The 22,003-nt window shown below is 46.4% G+C and overlaps 1 long non-coding RNA gene across 1 annotated transcript; it reads right to left on the bottom strand.

Annotated features, from left to right (window-relative positions):
• Positions 1-5,925: 5,925 nt before the first annotated feature.
• Positions 5,926-9,089, bottom strand: LOC309657771. The gene is made up of 2 exons (XR_014261888.1): positions 9,038-9,089; positions 5,926-8,988 (listed from the first exon to the last, which is right to left on the bottom strand). It is a non-coding gene; the product is annotated as an uncharacterized lncRNA (long non-coding RNA).
• Positions 9,090-22,003: the final 12,914 nt, after the last annotated feature.

Raw genomic sequence — 22,003 nt, 5'->3', positions numbered from 1 at the left:
GAGGTCGAAGTGTGAAAAGCAGGGTGGCCACGTGTCACTTGCACCGAAGGGCATCAGCCTGTTAATGTGTCAGACGAAGGCCTCCGCTCTGACTTGGCCATGGAGACTGCATCTCTGCCAACCTGGTCGAGCATCATAAATAAATGATAGCTTTGTGCGGCAGGAAACAGATGCACAATTATCTTTGTTTCCTTCAGAGGTAAAGGTTTCCAGAAAGCAGGAGAAACTGGAGTTTCTACGGGCCAGGCTGGGGGTGCACAGCCCGGGCTGGTGCTGGCCTGGATTCAGGAAACAGCGCTGCTGGCTAGGGCAGGGGTGGGGGGCATCCCTCACAAAGTGCAGGTGTCCAGGGTTTGTGTCTTTCAGTTGGTGTGTCTCCAGAGCCTACTTTTCTTGTTAGGGTACAATTCCATTCTTCTAGAGAGTTCCCCGACCCGGTGCAGAGGTCTCCATGCAGCTAGGATGGTCACCTGGCCCAGACTCCCAACGTGGACAGACTCAGAAACATAGCATGAGGGGGTTAAGCAGGTACGGGCAGTGGGAGGGTGTGTCTGTGTATGTGGGGGAGTCACAAGGGCTGCGGCACAGAACAAGGACCCAGTAACTCATGAGGACAGCTGCTGTCTCATGGTGATCCCCACCAGCCACTCTTGAAAGACTCAGATGCAGAAGTCAGGAGACCCTCAGGAGCAGGACGCTGAGCCACCACCTGGGCATCTACCGAATCAGGTTTACAGGGGAGACCTAGACACTGTTCTGCAAATTGTAATCCTATCAGTAAGGCTGCGCTGTTCCTAGTATGTGAGACTTTAGTCTTTACAGATTTTCCATATTTATAATGACAAAGATGAGTCTAAGAGATAACCGTTGACTGCCAGCTGACTGTGGATAGCTATGCTGTACTAGCCTCCTGTGGCTGCCATAACACATCACCCCATACCAAGTGATTTAAATCAGCGGGAATTTATTCTTTCACAGATCTTGGGGCCAGAGGTCTGAAACCAAGGTATCAGCAGGGCTGCCCTCCCTCCGAAGTTTCTAGAGGAAGATCCTTCTTTGCCTCTCCCAGTCTCTGGGCTCTCCAGGTGCTCCTGCATTGGTGGCTGCATCACTCCATGTTTGCCTCTGTCTTCCACGTGGTTTTCTTCTCTGTGTGTCTGTGTCTCAAATCTCCCTTTTGATGAACTGATGTCAACAGAGGCCATTGCCTGTCCCTTGGGAATGGTGTCCACCCATGCCCATCTCCAGGAATGGTGTTCCATGGAACCTTCTCCACCGTGACCTTCAAAGCCCAAGTGTGAATACTACAGACTGGGGATCTAAACCCAGCTTCCTTTTCAATGATCTCAGCTCAGGATCCTTAATTATAGCTGGAAAGACTCTTTTTCCAAATAAGGTCACCTTCGAGGTTCCTGTTGGGCATATCTTTGGGGGAGGGTCACTATTCAGTCCACTAACCTCCCTACATGAAAAGTCCACCCATACAATGTGTACAGTGCATGCCGGGAAGAGGGGCCATGTTTCTATTATCTTTTCAATGTTCGCTCTGGAGAGGCGGTGTCCTCTGTGGGGGGAGTGGAGAAAGGCAGAGGCGGCACTCAGGCCTATTGGGAACCCTGAAAGAAATGTCCACTGAGGTTTTCTCCTATTTTCAACTATTTATAAAGTTCAGGTTAAAAATTCCTGTAGTCAGCCGATGAATATCTACCCCTAAGTGTCAGATAAACAGAGAATGGCTAGAACAGAAAGAGGACCTGGGGTGTGACAGGGAGGATGGATATTCTTATAGATGGAAAGTAGATTTACGAGGTGGGTTCTGGTGACTCTGGGGCGATTATCCTCACACTGCCCGTTGAGCCCGTCTCTCGACTTTGCATTGGTGTTAGGCTGGCACCAAGCAACACGCTACCCCTCCAGGCATTTCCCATCCTCGGCTCTTTCTACAGGAAGCCCCAGAACCACCCATGGTGAGGATTCAGGGGGTCTCAGCGGAAGTCTCTGGACCCTTGCAGAGGATAAGCAGATGTGCTGTGCGTCCGAGGGTCTGTGGTCTGGCTGCGTGGACTGCAGAGTATTGAGTTATAGACACGCCGTATCTCCTGCCTACCCTCGGGGAAGGACACAGGGGCTGGGCCCACATCTCTTTGCAAAGGCAATTCCAAGTCCTTTGGGAAAGAATAAGAAAAGAGAAAGGATGAAAGGAGAGCTGGAAAGCTCCTGGGAGCAGGAGACCAACAGAGGCTGGAGGAAACTTGGAGCAATTAGTGATTGGAGTTGGCAGAGAGTGGTACTGGGTAATTAACAAATACCTCGAGTCCACAGGGGGTCTGCACAGGGTCCACCACACCAAAGAGAAGGACACAAAGGAGGAAAAGGAGAAGTAGGTGAGAGAGGACAAGCAGGGGCTGAGAAGGGAGAGAGGTTTACTAACAAGATATTTAACTGATGTTATTTTTCCACAATTTATTGCCGTCTGAGTTGAGCATTTCCCGAATGATAAAGAGGAAGTGAAGTCCATCAAGGTAAGTTGCCTAAACATATGTCCGTATCTGTCAATCATGTGCAGACGCAAGGAGACCAAAAGGCAAGATCACACAGCGCTGAGGAAAACGGGGGCGGGTTAATCATCCACGCTGATAAATGATCTGGTTGATTCCTTCTGTCAGGCTTGGAGGGAAGGTTTGAGGAATCTTAAACGTCACAACTTTTTTGGTGCCAGCCACTTTTTCCCCCAGAGTTCTGGAGGCATACAATTTCGGATCTTGTATTTTCTTTTGCAAGACATGAGGTGTGTCTTCAGCTTGAAATGCATTTGGAAATCATCAGTGTTTGTGTTCCCTTTTGTACTTTTTATGTAAATATTTTCCCATTAACAAGTGCACTTTCCGAACTAAAGGAATATGTTGAAATCCAAAGGAGGGTCTTTTGGAAGCCATGAGAGAGCAGAGGAATATTCTAGATGAACAACACATGTCTTTCCAAAGGGCTCCTCCGCTCACAGGGGGAGATGTTTTGGCAAGACCCATCTGACACGCAGCTGTTACTTTAGAGGATTTTACAGCTATATCTCTCTTCAGGTCCCAACTCAACTGAGCAAGAGATTCATGTCTATTCATGACCTTGACCTCATCTTTAAATAGTTTAAAATTCCTGGGATAATATTTATCATTAGTACAAATTAAGGGCAATAAAACATCTAAAAGAGCCTGGCTAATAAATGAGCTGAGCAGCTCATTTAAGGCCAAATTATAAGAACCCCAGAATAACACATATATCAAGTTAATGCAGCTAATGTGTAACACGCACTGTGACTTCAATGCAAAGCTTCCAACGTGGGTCTGTTGTCAGGAGTTGCCCCTCTCCTGTGAGCTGTTTTCCCCACTGCTCTTCCTAAAGTCAATGCTGAAAGTAGCCAGTCTTTCTGAGTGACTTTCAATTTTGGAAAAAATAATTGAAATTAGTTAACTCAATTGTTATTGGATTAGGACTATTAAAATTCAGAAAGAATGACTTCAAGTGTGTATAAAACACTTCACAAAAGGCACTTCATGGAAAAACTATTTCATGTTCCCTTGAAGGATTGACTACTAGCCAAAGATGTCTTCTGAGTTACATTGCTTTGAGCTGAAGCTTGGATTTTTAAGGAGGATGGATTCTTATAGCAAGACCGGCTTGTCACTTGTCTGTATAAAGGGACGCCTTGGCCAGGGTGCCTTGTTTAAGCCCTGAAGAGAGCAGGACAGCCTGGCCTCCCCACAAAGGGCCGAGTTACCACGGGTTCAACTCAGAGGGAGGGACGGCCTTTCTCCAGACCACCAATCCTCCTCCCCAAGAAGGTGCCTGCAGCCCTGATGTGCACAAGCTCTCCACCACTTCCCTGCTCTCCATAGCAGTTATTCAGCTAAGAAGGGGCTAAAACAAACTCCCTGCATCACGGTGGGGGTCCCTAAAGTGCTCCTATTCTGAGAGTTCTCCTGGGAATTCTGTATGGAGATAAACCAGGGCAGTGTCATCCGTGATGGTCACTCTTCTCTGTCAACTCGCCGGGGCCCAGAGCACCCAGATATTCAATTTACGCACTATTCCACGTGTGTCCGTGAGGCTGCTTCCAGTGAGATTAACGTTTGATTTGCTGGACTGAGTAAAACAAATAGTCCTCCCCCAAAGTGGGTGGGCCTCAGCCAATCTGTTGGAAGCTTGAATAGAACAAAAGGAAGAGCAAGAAAGAATTCTCTCTCTGCTCGACTGTCTTGGAGCTGAGTCATGGTCTTTTCCTGCCTTTGACCTCGGACTGGAGTCACACCACCAACTCTCCTAGGTCTTCAGCTTGCAGATGGCAGATCTGGGGACCTCCCAGCCTCCAGAAGCATGTGAGCCAATTCCTTATAGTGTCTTTCTCTCAATAGATAGATGATAGATAGACAGGCAGACAGACAGACAGACATTCTCCTACTGGTTCTTTCTCTGGAGAACCTGGACTCAAGTGCCACCCTGAGCTCCCTCACAAGACCCCTCCTTGAGCACGGACCCCTGCCCTGCAGCACAGGGGAGGTGCTGATCCAGGTCCTCCAGCTGTGGAGGGCATGCTAGCCGTCCCCCATCAACACTGAGGAAGAGACCACATACCACATCATTGGGGTGGGAACATAGACTTTGTACCTCAATTCAAGGCAAGGGAGCCATTTGGAAGGAGCTTCTGAATACAGTTTGTCCTACTTCTCTCTGGACAGAATTCAGAGACATCAAAAATGTTACAAAACATATTAAGTGTGTCCCCATTATTGACAATAACCTTTGAGCATGATATTTTAATTGAGGAGCATTCATTGGCTCTAAGTTTTCTCTCCCATTATCAGCTTTTAACCTTCTCCACGTCTCCATGCCTTTTTAGAGAAGAAATTTATAATTTTTTTCATGAATGACTCTTGTTCCTTTAAAGGGGAAAAAATAGCACTAGATTTCCCCCAAAGCCCCCTTCTGCTTCACATGGCTCACCCTTCTCAGTCTGGGTAGGTACCAGTGTTCGACTTCAGTAAATTTGATAAAGTGAGTTTACCAGCTTCTAATGTTTTGAGAAGGGACGTGAATACTGGCTTCCCTCCCTCAGTGGCACCATCTCCCTAACGCTTGTGCATCGGCACATTTGAGGGAGCGGGTGTCCCATCAGGGAAGCCAAGAGGAAGGAACTCAGAGGGTCCAGGCAGTGGCAGAGTCTTTAACGACAGGCCCATTAGGCTGGACAGTGGTGTTTCTCTTAATTGGATTCCTGAATAAATTGCAAGATAGGGTGGACAAGTGGTCGGCAAAACACTACGTCTCCTCCCACAAAAGGAACCAAAACACGTCAACAGCCCGTCATGTAGGAGGAAGTGTACGTGCATCTTATTGAAAGGAGAAACACAATTTGGAGAGATGAGGAGATAGTACGGGGTAGAAGCTGATATTCTTCCCCGATAACGGATAGCCCCAAGTTGTAGAGACCATTATTTCTTGCATTTTCAGAGCAAATGAACTTGACAGATGGCCGTGTCACCCAGACCCCCACCTACCGACTTGATTATGCAGAAAACAATACAATAGAAAAGAAATCATTACTGAAGGAACCTGGTTAGTCTGCAGAGGGCCGGGGAATGCAGAAGAACAGAATTACAGGGGTGGAATTGAACAGCAAGAATGCATTTAACATAAAGTGGGTTACAGCGAGGCGATCAGTCATGGCTAAAGCTATTGTCTGGGCTTGCTTGCATGGTATATGAAGTCATCTGTCATCTCCCACGGAATTTATGCTTAGTTTATAGGAGAAAACGACAAAGGTTTGCCAGGACATGTCTTGGTAGCCTTAAGTAGCTCAAGGGTAGATCTGCAGAGATAAAATGGTAGGCCTTTTCGGAGGCATCCCTGCCATCTGTGGTTGAGGCTATGATCTTATCACTGAGGTCCTCCCCTCAGATGCTCACATGACCTGAATGATGCCATCTGGGGAGGTGACCAACACAGCTTCGTTCAACTTCAGCGAAGTACAAGCTCACTGACACCAGCATCAGGCACACAGAAGTACATACTGGGAAAATAGGAGGCCAGAGGTCAATCGGACTTTACAAAAGCCAGAAAGAATACTTCGTGGGTGCAGAAAGCAGGATATGTTTGCTTTACGTTGTGGCAGGATACGTTTGCTGGCACAGGTCAACCCTAAATAAATAGGCATCATCGTCAATGTGACAGCTAACAGGGATAAAGAGTTAAATTGCTGTACTAGCCACAGTAAGCATTTCAACCCCAGATGGAAAAGGGTTCTTTAAACCAGCCATGACTTCTGAAGGATGAGGCAGCTTCCTTGCTGCGCTCCTGCACATCCATGGGCTTTTGTGCAAGTCTTTCTGCCTCGTGTTTCTCCCACCTGGAAACATCCTCCCTACCCATCGTTGCTCCCTGAGGCCATGTCAGCCTGAGGGCCCAGCTCAAATTCCACCTCCGGCAGACAACCTGCTCCCCACGTGGTTTGCACCCCCAGGATCAGGAGACCCCATTCTCCCTGGCGCTACCTTCGCTTTTGTCCTGCTTCGGCTCCCCTACGGGACCCCACACTCCCAGGACAAGTGGCTGTGTCGTTTCTACCCAACCAAGTGGCTCCCATCCACATGCTTCCTACAACCTCTCTCTATACACAGATGTGATGCACAGCTGCGGGCGTCTGTCTATGTATTGTGTCTGTAGAGTGACCTCTACCGTGTAGCACAGCTCCTTATAGGCAGACCCTCAGGTCAGATACACAGATATACAGGCACTTCATAATTTAAAAACTTAATCTAGTATAATTTTAAATATAATTGTACAGGCATACCTAATTGTATTGCACTTCAAAAATACTGCGTTTTTCACAAATGGAAGGTTTGTGGGCAGCCCTACTTCGAGCAAGTCTATCAGCGCCATTTTTCAACAGTGTTTGCTCACTTCATGTCTTTGTGTCACGTTTTGGTAATTCTCATAACATTTCAAACATTTTCATTAGTATTATGTTTGTCATGGTGATATGTGATCAGTGATCTTTGATGTTACTGTGACTTGCTGAAGACTCAAGTGATGGTTAGCATTTTTTACCAATAAAGTATTTTTAAAATTAAGGTACGTATATTGTTTTTTTAGACAGAATGCTTTTGCACACTTAATAGACTACAATATAACAAAGCCTACATAGACTTAACTTTCATGGGCACTGGGAAACCAAACTTTCGTGTGATTCACTTTATTGTGATATTTGCTTTGTTGTGGTAGCCTGGAACCAAATCCACAGTATCTCCAAGGTCTGCCTGTATAATATTAATATAATTAAATAACATACATTACATATAGTAATATATAATATAATTTAAGATATTAAAATGTACTATAAATAATAATTTGTTGAGTTTAATTAAATATAAACTTGTTAAAAATTAACCCAGGAATTATTTTGCAACTTTGAAAAAAAATGAAAATACTTTTCCAAAGCATTCACTGTATCTCATTTTCTATTGCTAGTGTTTTCAGATATATTTGTAACCAGGGGCTTATGTCTTTCTTTCACATTTACTGGTTGAAAGATAAATACCTGGCACCACTTTAATAATAATTTATTTGTGCATTATGTCAAACTATAGAACAAGCACAAAAACGTCTGAGATGATTCCGACTTTTAGAAAGTCCATGTTCAGAGTCCATTGTTCAAGCATCTGTAAGAAATGTACTTTCCCAGATTCAAAGCCAATGAGCAGAGGATAGATCATATTTATCTAAAGTATCTCATAAAGTCTCCCATGAAATTGCTTTTGCTGGTAATTATGAGGCTCACAACTCTTGGATTCAGTTTACCCTGAATGGAAATGCCGCCCATCCTTGTGGGGAAGCAGCAGCTGCGTCTTGGAAATAGACAGTCACCAACCCATGGGGCTTCGGGGACTCAGCCTTTAAAGTAGCCAGATATGGGGGCCTGATGCCTGATACAGGCCGAACTCGATCTTCACCTCCAGTTCTCTGGTGAGATAACGCACTTGGGTGTCATCGCAGAACTTGGACCCACTGGGTTATTTGGGAACAGTGCCACCAGGCTGATTTCCTAGGGGACCAGCTCCTCCGTGGACCCCCACCTCTCCCCGCGCTAGGCTGGATGGAGGAGCTGGAGGAGACCAGAGGCACAGTGGAGAGTGTTGCTGAGAGGGGGTTTGATGGGTCTGACACGACTGTCACGCCCATTTGCAACTGTAAATAGCAGCCTGTTTGACACCTTGACTGTAGCCCAGTGAGACCCATTGCTGACATCTGAACTCCAGAACTATAAGTAATATCTATATATCTGTGTGGTTTAAGCCACTAAGCCTGTGGTCATTTGTTACAGCAGCCATAGGAAACAAATACACCTTCCCCAGATCCCTGGGTCCCAGCTCAGCAGGACCATGTAGGGTAAAGCCTTGCTACTCCAGGGAGCAGATTCGCTTTCTCGCTGAGACTCTGACATAAATGTCTTCAGAGTAGAGGTAGCTTTAAAGGAGTGAAATTTTAGATGAGCTGAACGGCTCTTTGGGGACAGGAGGCCCTCTCTGAAACTCACCTTCACAACCCTAACGTGGCGGAGTGCACTGAAATGACCAGACGTGAGGGGGCATAGAGCTCCTCAGATGCCTCTTGATGGGTCTGCTTGTTCCAGAATGGCACCGCCAGGAAGGTACCACCCATCACAGAAGCAACAAAGGCTTCAAGAGCAACCTCTGTGATGATGACACTGGGAAATTCAGAAGCCCAGGAGCAGTGGGCGTGCCATGCAACACAGGGAGTGTGAACCCCACATCTCTAGAGAGCCTGGCCAACAAAAAACAGTGGGATTTTAGACATGGGAGAATCAGGAGAAATGCATTCAAATAACTGAGACTCATTCTCCCGGACCTGAGGAATAGACATGCTGTGGATGTGACCTGTAGCCTGCAGCCCACCCTGGTGAGGGCACCTCTATCTCACCTGGATGAGGGCACCCCATCTCACCTGGGTGAGGGCACCTCTATCTCACCTGGGTGAGGGCACCTCTACCTCACCTGGGTGAGTGCATCACTATCTCACCTGGATGAGGGCACCTCTATCTCACCTGGGTGAGGGCACCTCTACCTCACCTGGGTGAGTGCATCACTATCTCAGCTGACTGAGGGCGCCTCTATCTCACCTGGGTGAGGGCACCTCTATCTCACCTGGGTGAGGGCACCCCATCTCACCTGGGTGAGGGCACCTCTATCTCACCTGGGTGAGGACATCTCTACCTCACCTCTCACACATCCTGTTTGAATCCTTCTCTCCTTCCTTTGCACTAACTCAGAGCTCACAGCACCACTGAGGTACAAGCTGAGGGTGATCAGTGACCTCTGGACAGAAAGGTTTTGTGGGAAGAAGAACTGGCCTAATGTGAGGCTTATTTATCCAAAGAAGAATCTCCCAAGGAAGCAGGACCCAGTTCCTGAATCTTTCAAAAATGAGTTTGACACAACCCAGGAGACGATGCAGTTGAAAGCAATCTTGTATTGGCAGAAAATAGACCAGATGACCAAAAAACTAATGTATGTGTTTTTATGATTTCAAAACACATTATCTGCAGAGTTCAGAGCTCTGGCTTTAATTTGGAGATACCCACGGATTATATTAGTGAGAAAGTGTCAAAATAACTCAACACATCAAGGCTGGGAAACTTGAAGTCCACCCATGCTGAAAAAGTGTGAGATCTGAGAGCACAGGGCAGTCACTCTGCCCACGGAGGCTTCTTGGCTCCAACCTGATTGTGCATCCTTCACGTGGAGACCTGAAAGCAAATGTGAGTGCCCACCTGAAACACACACCAAGCGCAGAGGGAAACCAGCCTGAGACGCCGCTTCCAGCCTAAAGCAGAGTCTGCACACAGTCTCAAACTTTGGTGCTTAAAGGGTGGAAATGATAAAAAGATGGGCCTTACCAGGGATCCCTCCAAGCCAAGCCTGCAATGGGGATTCTTGTTTGAGAGATTTATTCCGAGAGGGCTCTCAGGAGGAAGAGGCAAGAGGGAGGCAGTATAGGCAGGGGACGTGCTTTCAGCTGGACACTCGCTTCTGCCTGGTCCTAGGGAAGCTCCGAGGCCCACATCACAGCCCAAGGGAGCCCTTGAAGGAAAGGGAGTTGGCCTTTTGTACCCCATGCCAGGCAGTCTCGGGCTGAGGTCTGCCCGAGACAGAGGCGTCACCCCCAGGAGAGATCAACCTTGGTATCAGCAAAAGGAGGTCTTGAGGAGAGGGGGACTAACCAGTAAGGGGACCTAGGCACAGCACCCAACCATCAGGGGCAGTCAGGTTGTCTTTCACTTTTCTCCATCTTCTACCTCATTCTTTTAAACAAAAATTTATTTTGGAATGATTTTAGATTTACGGAAAAGTTGCAGGATACCACAGAGAATCCCCGGAGGCCCTTCGTCTTTCCTTTGTGTCTGCTCTCTCGCCTTGAAACGGTTTTGGGGGTGCAGAGAGAAGGATGCAGAACTCGGGGTGCTGAATCAATCAGGTCCATCCTGTCCTGATGCCAAGCCTCGAGGCACCTCAAAAGGGAATTTTAAAAGCTCATTTTCTAGGAATAGTCTCGTTCTTGCTGGTTACGTAAGCTCGAGGGCCTTCACATGGACCCTGACCCGTCTATGCAGTGGAGGCACCAGCGCTGCTGCAGGCTTGGTGGTGTTGACAGGCATCCTTCTGCTGTGATCTTGCCTGTGGTGGAAGGATGGGCTTCCAGCCCCACTGCTGCCCTTTCCTGTAGGTCCTGTGCCTGTTGGCCGCCTCTCTGAACGGGTGGGCCTTCCCCTCCTGTAGACGGGCATCACCCATCAGAGCATTCTTGGGGCTGGCGTGTACCTGCTGCACTAAATCTCCAAGCTGTCAACTGAGCTGGTGCATAAACGCTGTTGCCCTTTGACTTTATTATTTCCTCCCCCTCTGCTTGCCTGTGAAGTGGCCATAACGTTCTCCTAGAGAGGCTTCTCCACACCTTTCTAAACGGTGCACATTTCAATCCACCCCCGTCCCACCATCCTCTCTTGCATGCACTGCAGGCCGTAGGCTGGCAGCCCCACACCCATCTCAGTGGCTTTTGGGGTCTCCTCTTTCCCCAGGGACAACATCTATCACTTCACACTGAGAGTCAAGGGCTTCTCCAAAGATGCCCGGTGTCACCTGTCACCCCCTCTGCCACCCCCCCCGGCCCCCCCCCCACGTTTCCTTACTGAGAGCTCACTCTCCACCTATCAGCTTCAGCCTGGAAGCCTTGAATCCATTTGCTCTGTCTCACTCTGGCTTAGCTGTGGCATTCTCCCTCCCTTCGGAGGTGACCTGAAGGCTTCTCGAATTTCACTTAAATGTAAAGTATTTCAGCAGACCCCGGGCCAGGCTGGAATATGTAGACTCTGATGTCACGATCTCTCTACTGATATGTTGTGGTCATATCAGAAACCCAAATCTTGATTCTTATCACAGATCAGCTTCAGAGGTTTCATAAACTCCCTGATATTTTAGGCCAATTTCTGCGTGCAAGTGCATTTCTCTTTGGAGAGGGTCCAGAACTCACATCAAATCTTAAAAAAAAAAAAAAAAAAAAAGTCTATGGCCAAAGGATAAGAATTATTGTTGTAGATCTGTAGCATAATGCCAGGTACAATTAGGGACTTAATAAATGCCTTGTAAAAATAATGAGCTGAGAGGTTTTGCTGTTATTGTTATTTGTCTGTTGTTTGTCTAATTTTCTTTAGGATTACAGCCCAGAAGCCACCAAAAAGACAATCTGGCTCTGAGGTGGGGTCTCCCTCAACATGGCAATGACAGTAATTTCCGTTTTCCCCTCCACTATCCACACTGAAATGATCAGTGGCCACTGACCACGGCCACTCATCAGCACGTGTTCTCCCTGTGGGAATGTTTCCAAGGAGATAGCACGGGGAGAACAGCCAGAGAAGGAGGAGGGATGCTCGAGTGAGTGGTGGTCAGCACAGAGCCGAAGGACATCCTGCAGGAGACCGGGGTGGGGTGGTTTGGATCAGCACAAACTCTGTTCATCAGGGCGTCTCTGGTCCAAATCCACTAGCCCAGCTCCCGCTTTTGACCTGGAAACAGGCATTTCAGACACTTCGGATGGAAAACTTCAGTCGGTTGCAGCTTTTTGAGATCCACCCTCCTCCCTGATTGAATGAAGTGGACACCCATCTGCAGAGCAACTGAGGGTGGGTTCTTTTTCCAGATCCCAGCCCGAGGCTCTCTCTGCTGTGGACATGTTCTGGCTTCCATTTCCAGGCATTTATGTCAATGTGACCCTCTTGCACTGACTCTAATTGTTTGGAGCAGATTCATGACAGTGACTCCCAATGATGTTGTATAATCTGTGGATTTACTCGGTTTAAATCATGAACACATTTGTTCTGTTAAAAATAGTCCGTCTGAAGTATTTGCCATTTAGCTGTTATGTTCGTTTCCTGTGACTTCCGTAACAAATGACCTTAAACTTGGTAGCTGAAGCCATAGAAATGTACCTCTTGTCCTTCTGAGCCGGAAGTCTGACATCAAGGTGTTGGGAGGGCCTCGCTCCCGCCGAGTCTCCAGAGAAAGGTTCTGCCTCAGCTCTGGCAGCTTCTGGGGACCCCGGAGCTCCTCGTCCAGGGGCAACGTGATTCCAGCCTCTGCCGCGGTCTCCTCGTGCCCCAGCCCCGCGTGTATCCTGCCCTCCTCTCTGATTCTTTTGTGGACTGTCACGGGCTGAACTGTGCCCTCACCAAAGTCATATGTTGACACTCTCACTCCCAAGGTGACTGTATTTGGAGAGGGTCCTTTAGTAGGTTATTAAGGCTTTATGAGGTCATAACGGTGGGGCCTTAATCCAATAGGACTTGTGTCCTGATAAGAAGAGGATGAGAGCTCTCTCTCTGCTTGGATGTACCAAGGAAAGCCCACTTGAGTACAGAGCGAGAAGGCAGCCGTCTGTAAGCCAGGAACCAAACTGGCCAGCACCTTGACACTGGACCTGTGGCCTCGAGAACTATGAGAAATACACTTCTCGTGTTTAAGCTGCCCAGTCTGTGGTATTTATTTTGGCCACCCGAGTTAAGACATCAACACTTGTCATTGGCTTTAGGTCCCACCCTAAACCAGGATGATCTCATCCCCAGGTTCTGAATGAGATCTGCAAAGACTCTTTCCAAACAAGGTCACTTTCACAGCTTCTGGGGAACGTATTTTGGAGGCGGCCACCATTCAACCACTGCATTTGTAAAGAAAAGTGTTTGGAGAATGAGATGAATAGATTATCCTTTTTTTTTTTTTTTAAATACAAAAGTGAGTATTTAGATGAAGAAATCACAATATTAGACATTTTTAAATGTTGAAAAATATTACAAATAATGCAAAATTTATAAGTAACATTTTTATTAATTGTCAGGCACACCCTTCCATACTTTTTTCCCTGCATTTTATGGTATATACTCTTTATTTTTATTATTATTATTTTGTTCATCCTCTTGGTTGTACCTCACATTCTGGGCTATATTGCCAGGTGACCTTCAGAGTGAAGTGTTTTTTTCTGGTCCCCATAATGGAATCTTTGGCTGAATCATTTACTCGTCAGGGGCTCTGGCTTCAGCTGTCCCGTGTGATGAGGATTCAGATCTGTCACACTTGTGTGATTTCATGGCCAATCCCTCTTCTACCTCTTAGCATTCTCAAGTGGGCTTGGATACAGAACGCGGAGGGTCTGCCTGCAGGGCGCCCACCCTGTGAGGGCTGCTCTCTCCACATCTTTAGGGAAAGCTTTTACCCCCCAGGCAAATGGCAGAGTTCCCATAAGTGGAACCCCAGTTGCAAGGCTGCACTGCATCTCCTGACTCTTATTCTCTTTTTTCATCCTCCATGGCTTTTGATTTGAAGCTGGTGACTTCTGGGTGAGGTTTTAGCTGTAGGCTCTTATCAAAGACATGTCTTTTGTCATCTAGAAATCTCTCCACATTTGCTGGGAAGCCGGAGCATCCTGGGCTTTGGGTTCTGATTATCAGGAAGCTCTCATGAGAACCCCATCTGTCCCACACACGGACAGAGGCAGAAGCCCAGGCTCCATCACTCAGGTCTCCCTCACAATCCCCCTTCTGGGCCAGAATCCACGATGAACGCCCCAGTCACCTCATCCAACAAACAAGCAAACGAACCAAAAACACGCTGGAGATCTTTACTTAAATCAGTTTTCAGCTTTAAATTTTGAAATGTCTCCTTTTCTGTTTGAATCTGACACCATGTGAACTTTTCTGGAGGCTCCTGGAAGGGCGCTGTGCCTTGCTCCTTCACAGGATCCAGCTATGTTTTTGATCAGTTAAGTTGTTACATACAAACTCCCCCAAATGACCTGGGAAATTTTGAATAAATTTAACTTATTTGGGGCTTCACAGCTTCCCCAGAAAAAAGTCTATTGTAGGAGATGCACATTATTCTTCTGATTAATATTTTCAAATGCAAATGAGATTGAAAACATCTTGTATTAATTGATAACGGCTAAATTTGAGCAAAAGAACGAAAATCAGTGCTGTCAGGCTAACTCTCAGGGCGTGTGAGAGTTGGGGGCAGAACCTCTTCCCTCCCCCCCATTACCACTTGTGCAAACACCCTATGACCAGTGCTAAGGAGCAGGTGGGGCCTGGGGGAACAGAAACCTCTTCCTTTCCCGAAAGTTCCATTCCATTGACAGTTGCTGTGATTTTTGGAGAAATGTTCATCATTTTCCACTGAGCTTGGCCTTCTTATGGTACCTACTTGCAGGGCTTGTGTCTACCGTCTTGTAATACCAAGAACGATTCGGAGCCCACGGCCGAAGGAGAAAACAGCTGGGGGTCCTCCAAGACCTCTTTCCAGGCAAGACCCTACCCCCATCTCATCCCTGGATGCATCCGTGTGCAGTTCTGAGTCTTGTGCTCAATTGTCTTCACTCACTCTGTCACCAAACATTTAACATCTCCTATCACGTGCTAAGACAATGCTTCATGCCCCCTCAAGAGTGAGGCATATATACTCTTACGCTAGGTTCAGAGTCAGCCCCTGTTCTCCTTAAGCATGCGAGCTAAGAGACAACACTGCTAGTAAATAAACTACACAAAGAATTTATCATTAGAGAGAGGGAGGTTGTCAGGGAGACCCTCTCGGAGGAGGTGATGCTTAAGCAGAGGCCTGAAGAATGAGAGGATGGCGAGCACACTGGGCTGGGCAGGAGGGTGTTCTGGGCGCTCTTGGCAGGAAGCTCAGCAAGGCCAGCTTAACTGGAAGGTGCCACCAGTCGGAGAGCCAGGACCAGAGGAGGCCATGAGGTGGGCACCTTCAGAGACGGTCCTGGCTGCTGGGAGGAGGAGAAGCTGCAGGGCCGAGGTGAGCCCGGGCGTCCACTGCTCCGGGTTGGGGGCTCCAGGAGAGGGACACTGGTGGATGGCACTAAGGTACCAGCAGTGGAGGTGGACAGAGGAGTGTGTAGTGGGTGGTCTGGAGGGGTGGAGGGGATAGGGGCCCTTATAGTAACCGACAAGGTGGCCAAGGAACTCTCCCAACAGGGGTGATGGATGCTCATCTAGATGTGGCCTCCTTGTCGTGACAGTACCCTAATATCCCAGCCCTTCAGCCAGGCTGTAACCCTCACAGCAGCCTGTGCAGGGGTTGGGGGACATCGAGGGGGAGGGAGGAGCCCCCGCCCCCATCGTCATTGGCCGACTTTGCAGCTCACTTCCCACTGCAGGGAAGTAAAAGGGGTGATCCAGCGGGACCCTTTCTTCTCTTCCAGGGGTCCCCACCACACACACACACATGCAGCCCAGCTCACTGGAGTATATGAGGGCATCACCATGTCTCTGTACTCACAGGTGAGCAGAGAACAGAGAACCACGGCCAGCGCTTGGGGAATGGCCCAACCGGGTCTCCCTGGCCAGTGGAGATCTTCTGTCCCTGGTGGGGTCGAGGAGGGACTCAGACCGATGTTTGCGGTGTCCAGACCCAAGCTCTGCCACCTGCCCTGTCCACGGGTGGCAAGAGGCAGGCTGAACCGACTAACAAGTGTGTCAATGACACAAGGCAGGGAATCCTGCTCCAGCATCTGCCACCCAGACTCCAGGACATGTCCTTTCACAGTGACACTTCTGTGCCCTCACCCCATCACCTCCGGGGTCCCTCGCTGCCCTAGTGGTGCTCGATCACATTCCCTGCGAACCCAGCCATGGCCGGTGGGCAGATGAGGGGTGTGATGGTTCAGTGCAGACTCATGAGCACTCAGAGCAGAGCCTGCCTTAGAGGGTCTGCGGGTCAGTAATGCCATCTTCATATATTCAAGAAGACGTGTCCTTCGTGAGGACCCAGGGACAGCTCTATCAGCATAACTTTTTAAAATAGTGACAAAAGTATCTATCATTTCACTATATATGATTTTTTTTAATATTTCCAATATAGATGATGCTGAATGTGGGATTTCACGAGATATGATTCCACTTAGCCTGGGGGCCTTTTGATTCCTCTGACATTTTTTATCAGGTTTCATCAGCTTTATTGGAAAATGGGCTAGGGCCTTATTGGAAGATGGGGGGAAATTTGTCAAACACTTAGCCTTGCCATCGCACCCAGCACACTCGGCTGCTCAGACACAATTATTGCGGCGGGGGGTGTGGATATGGAGAGCTCCTAGAATATTCTCTCCATGGAAAGAATCTATGGATAAGCACAGAATAAATATGCTTTTTTACACATAGAGCAACTAATACCGGAGAATGGGAGGTAGGCCAAAAAAAGACAGATATTGTTATAATACCTCCATTAGAATTAATGAAAACTACCAATATTTTCAAGCTGGAGTTAGAGAGGACTGAGACAAGGCTGAAAATATTTGCTAAATGAACAATCATAGGAGAGAATTTCTTTCTCCAAAGGGAAGGGGCGAGAGAGATCCAAGGGTGACCATAGAAATTGTGAGACCATATCCAGGCTTAGAGGGTGGGGTGAAGTGAGGGCCGGTGTGGGGGGAGGAGGTGGCAGGCAGAGTGAGGTCTCAGAAAATGCCCTTTGGGGCGTGTTTCGGGGAGACTGACCACTAGCCTTGAAGCCTGCAGAAAGATCTCTGCATCCTGTCCTTAATGAGACTTTTAGAACAGTGGTTCTCTGAGCAGAGCCCCCGACAAGCTGCATCAGTTACCTGGGAACTTGCTAGAAATGCAAATCCCCAGGGTCCATGCAGACCTGGTGGAGGAGAAGGTCTGGGGTGAGGATAAGTGGTCCGTTGTAACAAGCCGTCCAGGGCAGTCCCGATGTGTGGTTAGTTTGAGAACCTGTGTCCCAAAATTACATGTCTCCAGAACAGTGAAAGGGTGAGCCAGACGGTTGGGGGCAGATGGCAGTGTTTAGCGGCTGAAAAATGGACCAGAGAGTAGAATTTTGGTGTTAAAAAATTCTTCCAAGACAGAGGGCAGTTGACCACAAAGAAGGGCAGCTCTGAGAGGGAGCAGTGAGGTGAGAAGGGCAAGCAGGGAACACCATGAGGTAAGAAATCCTTGGTATCTCACCTACCCTTGTAACTCAAATACCACCCGGAACATCACATTTAGAAGACACACATATTTGTTGAATAAAGACATGTGTATTCTTTTGTTCTGTTTTCCATGTCAGGCCATCAAGTAGTTGTGTGATTCTGATGAGATGAGAATATTTAACCTCGTCAGGCCTTTGTTCCTTTGTCTATATTGAGATAAACTTTAACCTTCTTTCTGACTCAAATTTCTCATTAACTCAGGCTGAACTATGTTTAGCAAGATGACACCCTGAAGAAAGGGTTCACACTTCTGTTCTTCTCCCCAAATTTCCTAACACATTCTACTGTCCCCAAATCTTTTCACTCCCTGAGTGTTACTAATGAACAAAAGGATACTTAACTGAAAAAAACTAACAAATATATTCACTTTTTAAAAACTTTTTAGATATAGAAATCTAAATGTTGACTACAAATTCACAAGTTTATTATTTTTACAAAATAATGACAATATTTTTTTTTCTCCTAGCCATGACAGAATAACTGGTATCAGATGAGCCCTCCTGCTATAAAATTATAAAACTGAACAGTTCTGAGGCATTGAACAGCAGGCAGAGCAAGGCCACAGTCTAAAAATCTCTGTGTGGGAACCCTTAGCTGAGGATTGGTCTGGTTACACACAAGGTGAAGTTTATGTTCAAGAGTCAATTACAGGGTTGAAAGTATGACATTAAGCAATGCTGAGAGACATTGGTTTCCAGACCAGTCAGAGTGAAGAGAACTCAAGGACATTCCAGCCTCTATCTGAGACATGAGAAAGACTGAAGCATAGGTGTAAGGACTATAACGTAGATTAAGGCATTCTCTAGGCCCAGATTAACAAGGTAGAAAGTCAAGCAAAACACAATCCACAGAAAAGACAGAATTTGGAGATTTAGTCATGTCAAGTTAGATAGATTTGGCAAACACTCAGCCTTTCCACATTTCTAATCAAAAAAAGCATCAGACCAAGTCTAAAATGTCCACAATAATCAGTCAACAATTGAACTTTATGTTATATAAATGAAGTCTTTACCATTCAACACTCTCCAGAGGAATATAACAAAATTCAGAGATTTTATAGTATATCATCTTCAATCAAAATTGACTTGTCATGGAAAGAAACACAAAAATGTGACCCATAGTCAAGAAAAATATCAAACTACAGAAACACACCTTGAGATGGTCCGAATGTTGGATTTAGCAGTCACAGATATTTAAAGCAGATATAAATATGTTCAAGGATGTGAAAGAAAATATGGTCTTAATGAGTGAACAGAGAGGGAATCTCAGCTGAGAAACAGCAATTGTTAAATAAATAAAAAACCTAGAACTGAAAATTACAATATCTGAAATGAAAACAGTCACTAGATTACCTTAACAGATTAAATATGACAGAATAATGGTCAGTGCCCCTGAGATAGAGCAATAAATATTTATCCAGTGTGAAGAACAGAAATAAAGAAATTATTGGATAGAGTCTTACTGATTTCTCAGGCAACAGTAAATGTGCTTAAATACGTGAAGCTGGTATCCCCAAAAGAACTTCAAGGATGGGGCAGAAAATGTATTTTAAATATAATGACCACAAACTCTCCAAATTTGTTGAAAGCACATCAATATACAGACCCAAGAACATCAACTAAACTCAAGTAGAATAAACACAGAATAAGCCACATCTAGGAACATCAAGGTCAAATGACTGAAACGAAATATATAGAAAGGAATTTTGAAAGCAGCCAAAGAAAAAGAAACATTATATATAGGAAAACAATGATACAAAGGATGCCTATATTCTCATCAGAAACACTGTAGGCCAGGAGACTAAATGACATCTTTAAACTGATAAAGAAAAAAAAAAATCTGCTAATGAAGAATTCTATAAGCAAAATATTCTTCAAAAATTAGAATAAAATGAAGCCATTGTCAGATAAGCAAAAACTGAGAGAAAGCAGAGTGAAAGCTGAGTTGCCAGAACACCTGCATTACAAGACATGCTAAAAGATATTCCTTAGGTTGAAGGAAAGTTCCATATGGTAACTTCCTTGTAAAGGAGAAAAATAAAGAGCATGAAGAATGGCAACCAAACAGGCAAGTGAAAAATAATGATGTGAGTAACTTAAATTTTCCAGTGTAAAAGATTTTGGATGTTTTTGAAATTGCTTTTCATTATGCTTATCCATTCTAAACAAAACCACAGGTTATTTTTAGCTCTAAAAAGAGGGCAGTAAAGATCATCTAGCCTAATGCTCTAATTTTTCAGTTTGAATATAAACAACTGTCACTTTCAAAACTCATTCAACAAATAGAAGTATTGCTTATATCAGAGCTTTCCTGACCACCACATACGAGCCCCGCTTCACACGGGTTTTCCCGCGGTGGGGTCAAGTGGAAGAAGATGCTTCATAGTAATGATTCGGAGCCTCAGGACGGCCCCCGTGACTGGAACTCTTGCTCCCAAGCCCCCATCCATTCTTCCAGCGGAATCACTGACTGTGTCCCCACGCACGATGTTCACAGTCCTCACTGGGCTCCTATACATCACCACCCATGGGATATCGTCTCCGCTCTTCCATTTATTTAGTAATGCATTTTTATCCACTAAATATGCAGTGAGCCCCTACCATATGGTAGGTATCATGCTGGTGGGGGAGACATGGGGTGGGTAAACAAACAGGCCAACCCTGGGCCTTCTGGAGTCTGCTCACGTGGCTTCTGTTTTGCTCCACCAATCCCAAACATCCCTTCTATTTGGAAGCTTCCATCCTTGGGCTGCCCTGAGCAATAGGAATACTTTAGCTGCCCTCTGCCTCTTCAGGATTGCACTGTAGAGCAGAATGAAGAAAGAACCTTGGTTAAACTTTGCCATGAGCAATGGCCACTGATGTCATTAGAGCCCCATGGATTTCACCTCCGCGCTCACCATTTCTATAAGCGTTGAGGGCTTTGTACTGCAAAAGTGACTCTGCCTGAGGTCTTTCTCTGGCTGGGGGCATGCTTGGTCCACGTGTGAAGGGGGCTAGAGGTGCCCGAGAATGAACTCCCTAGGGCAGCCCTTGGAGATGGATGGGAGTTGATGGAAAACAACCCCACTTCCTGGAATGATACACATGGTATCCCAGGCCCTCGGGGTCTGCAGGGCTCACCTGTCTGTTGGTGCATCCTCTACTGGTGTCCGCCCCTCCCTGTATCACTTCCTCACTCCTCTTTTCTTCTCCCCAAAGCACCTGCTTGTACTCAAACCTTTGTCTCCAGCTCTGCTTCTGGGGAGCTCACACTGGGATCCCACCATGCTCACAGGTTTGCATTCCTGGATCCCCCTCCTCCGTGGTGATGTGGTTTCCTTACTGCTTTTCTACCATATAATATGCTTTCTCCCCACCGTGGCCCCTTCACCAGCAAGGGGGAACCAGGCACATGTTTCCCAGCAGCAGTGTGAATAAGGTTCCCTCTTGCTTTAAATCCTGAAGACACACTTGCTGGCTCCCAGCTGATGCCCCAGGCCATACCCGAGTACCACCATGCTCTCTCTTTCCTGGTGAGTCCATGTATTGCCTGGGGGTGTAGAAAGTGGTCACTGCTCCCCAGAGGCTCAGCCATAAAAACCAAGCCACTTTCTCTCCCATAGGCCTGTTTATTTCCATCTAATTCATGATAGATCAAACGAGCAAAGTCAGATTGTCAGCGCCCATCACTTCATCTGCTGCACAGAATCCTTTGCACACTTTTTGATAAGAAACTCTAAACCCTGTGAAATTGGCGGTGTGGTGGCAATTGGATGGATATTTGCATACTTGTCAAGCTCAGCCCAGCAGCAAGTTGCAAGTGAACTGCAGGGGGTGGAAATGTTTTCTTTAATTTTTTTCAGCATTTCTGTGTATTTATTTCAGTGTTTGCAAAAGCTCTGTAAATCAGAAAACGGCCTCTGGGTGTACATAAAATACTTAAACATCACATATCCACTATTAGCCAAACTGGAATCTGCCCAACAAATCAAATCCACCCCAGTGATTTTTGACAAAGCCACCTAGGAACATACTTCTTCAGGTGCTTTTGCTACTTTATAATCAATTTGAGCGTTTTTTTTTTTTCATTCAAAGACTAGAGTTGCATTAATAATCCCGTTTAGGGATGATGTTGTAGAGGGACCAGATTTTATGCAGAACTGGATAATGTCTCTCAAATTATTATGGTCAGGGAAAGTTGGAAGTTTATTTAGTGAAAGGGAAAATAAAGATTTAAAAATATATACTTACATTTTATTTTTGAACTCCATTCTGGGAAAGTTTTTGTCTTAGTCATCATTAGATGACTGTTAATAGGTGACCCCCAAGTTTAGTAACTGAAAACAATGAACATCTATTTTCTCAAAGTTTCTGTAAGGCAGCCGTCCACATGCAGCTTATCTGGGCCCCAG

The sequence above is a fragment of the Balaenoptera physalus genome, assembly GCF_965194825.1.
Source record: "Balaenoptera physalus genome assembly, chromosome: 3".
Taxonomy (NCBI): Eukaryota; Metazoa; Chordata; class Mammalia; order Artiodactyla; family Balaenopteridae; genus Balaenoptera; species Balaenoptera physalus.
The sequence above is the reverse complement of the archived record's forward strand: the minus strand, read 5'-3'. Positions and strand labels throughout refer to the sequence as shown.